Source organism: Mus musculus, chromosome 1 (genome assembly GCF_000001635.26).
Source record: "Mus musculus strain C57BL/6J chromosome 1, GRCm38.p6 C57BL/6J".
NCBI classification, from domain to species: domain Eukaryota; kingdom Metazoa; phylum Chordata; class Mammalia; order Rodentia; family Muridae; genus Mus; species Mus musculus.
The window spans coordinates 46,931,772-46,934,982 of NC_000067.6; positions in this window are offsets into that span (position 1 = coordinate 46,931,772).

The window sequence follows — 3,211 nt, forward strand, 5'->3', positions numbered from 1 at the left end:
ATGACCTAGACATATGGTTAGGATAAAAACTCTTAACGTGATCTCTAATGACATACTTCCTTCAGCAAGGCTCTACCTCTTTAAGTCTTCCCAAATAGCTTCATCATTGATTGTTGATGTATTACCTCATGTAATTCTGACAATCCCACCTGGAAGGTCCAATTATTTCCATCAAATAAATGGAGAAATTTAGGAATACATTAATTAACTTGCCTAGATAACTAACTTTGGAGCTAAGGATGTAACTCACTTGGTAGAGTGCTAGTCTCAGGTAAAAGACCCTGAGTTCCACTCCCAGCACTGCATAATCAGGAACACTAACATACACTTTCAATTCCACCACCGTAAACCTATGTAGCGGCAAAAGGATCAGAACTTTAAGGTCATTTTCCATTACATAGTCAGCTGTGCAACTTAAGATGTTGTTTTTTGTTGTTTTAACTCACTAGTTAGATAATTAGAAAATGTAATAATTCATGACCTCTTGGACATTATCATGTTTAAGTTTTGACTAGAAGGATGTCAAAGGATGTTTTGAATATCTCTGGAAGAACTTAAAACAGTGGTTTCCTTCAGGGATGCTAACTGCATGGCAGGAAGTAGAGATTTATTGCTCACTGTTCAGGATTGTGTGCCTTTTCAAGTTTTGACCATATGCTTCCATTATTTTATCCAAAAAGGATGACATATTTAGAAAACTATCATATGGAACAAATTCATCCCATAGCACTAGAGACCTATCACATACAACATGGCAATCTCTTTTATATCTAAAATGATTTCATCGTATGAGTCTTTGAAAGGCTCCCATCTTAGAGAATTCAAAGACTTCTACATCGATAGTCTCCTAAACCACTGAATTGAAAATGATAACAACTAAAAAGGTCCCTTGTATTTTTAGCAGTTCCGATGGCATGTAAAGTGATCAAATGAATTAAATTAAATTTTGGAAGCAAACCTTCAGATTCAGATTAGTGCAAATGTCTCTGGGGTCCAGTAAAACTATAAAGGATCTAAAAAGACTTTAAAGAATAAGGTTTTTGTGATTAACACTAAATTACCTAAGGGTTGGAGAGAATAACAGTTTATAGTCTAACAACAAATCAGGATATCCCATGTGTATGAATAAGCTGGAGGTGGGGTGGGTCTGTGGGGCAGGCTTTGCTCATTTTTATTTTCTCAAGAGCACAGTAGACAACCTGTGAGATCATTAGGTGACACCCCACAACTGGAATCAAAGGAAGATAAAGAAAATTTATGTGCATCAGTACTGACAATTTGTCTCATTTTTCTAATGACAAGCCTTACAGGAAACAGAACCTCTGATGTCTGGCCTTGTCTGAAGGCATCTTAGTGTGTGTATGTGTGCTTAACATAAGGACTCTACTTTGACTGTGTCTCTCCAATGTCAGAGATACTTATTGTATGCTACCATGAGAAGCCTTTTTGTTAAGCACACTACAGCTTTTTAGTACACCTGTTTGAGTGTTCATACTTTTGGACAGCTTGAAATAGTAACAATGAGAAGCCTTGCGATACAGGAACATGATGTATATAGCCAAAAATCACTGCTTTTAGTATGGAAGAAATTTCGTTGTTACAGAAAACAAATCAGTTTTTGTAGCTAAAGCTTATGACTGCTTGCACATTATTTTCCTGATTTCCTTCTATTCTTGTATTTGAAATGGAAAATAAAGTCTACCCTAGTATATTTTCTAGAAAGTCTATGTATTGTTATTTGATCTCTGCTACTTATTCATAAGTCACTCTTGCCTGAAGTGACAATGGAATTTTGTAATTTTTCTCTATTCCTCATACTGACTACCCCCATTGAAGCCACAGCCCTCTGCTTTAAATTATAACAAGAGGAAGCAATGGTGCCTGCTGTTAAGGCCTCTGAGCTACAGGAAGAGAATCCTTGGGTCCTGTCTGTGTGAGATTCATCCCACACTCTGTGTATCCATGCAATCTCAGCTTTTATGAGAGAAGGATAGAAATGAGATGTGGTTGGGACCCACTGTATATCTGTAGCTAGCCACACAATAAGTCTGAAGAAAAGTCCACAGAGCTGTTCTTGTGTCTCTCTTTGCTACCTGGACCTTTCTATAGATAGCCTTCCTTATGTTGGGTCAGAATTCCAAGCACCTGCACTGGAGTTCACAGTGGTGGTGCCACATGGGCTTTGGTACTTGGCAGTGTTGTCAGACATCAGACATCACTTGGCAACAGAACCAAGGAGGTCCATCCGAATTGCCTCCATGTTTACACTAGTCCCTATGAATTCCAGCATAGCTTTTATTTTACTCCCCCTCCATTCCAGTGTGATTAAGCCTTGAGGATGCCTCATAAAATTTCATAGTTTATTTGTCTCTTTTAAACCACCTCTGAATCTTAAGATTAATAAACTTTAATCTACAGTGTGGTTTTCTCCTTATCTGTGGCCTAACTTCGATTCTTCTTGTAATTGTTTAATGGAAGAAGGTAAAATCCTTTGAGACTAAGAGTTTACAACCTCTCTCGTCTCATTCTGGAGACCTCTGCCCCATTTTGCTTGTTAGAGTTTTATAAAAGTATCAAGACTTCTCTTAATGAAGACAACTTAGAGACCCTCTGTCGTGAACTTTGCTCAACTCAAATCAGAGAGCTGGCAAACAAAACCCCATTAATTCATGTAAACCCTTAAGGAGCATCCTTAACACTCTGGCTCTGACTCTATATTACTCTGAAATACAGCTGAAAACGCCTTCCTTAAAGGGATGTTTTATGATTAAGGAGACAATGTTCTTAATGTGTTTTGTTAATTAATAGTAACATCCAGATGCAGGAACTATAGATATCCCAAGGAAAAAATGAAATACAAGAGGGTTGTAAAATTTCTGTTATCAGCAAACTCAAAGGAAAATTGCATATGGTAGATATTCTTAAACAAATATGTTAAATATATACATATATATTAAACTAGCTCTCGTGATATGACAAGTGCCTTTGAGAATTGTCATCCAGTGAATATCCTGGTATACTGATAAGTAAAGGAGAATTCTACAGAAGGATGGTGAATATTGTCAAACATTCTCTGAGCAAGGAGTAATTATCCTTTAAAAAAAAACTTTTTATTGACTTTTTTTGTGAACTTCACAGCATGCTCCCCAAACAACAAATGTGGATAAATAAAAAAGAAAAAGAAAAAAGAAATCATCTCTCTGTGGAAGGT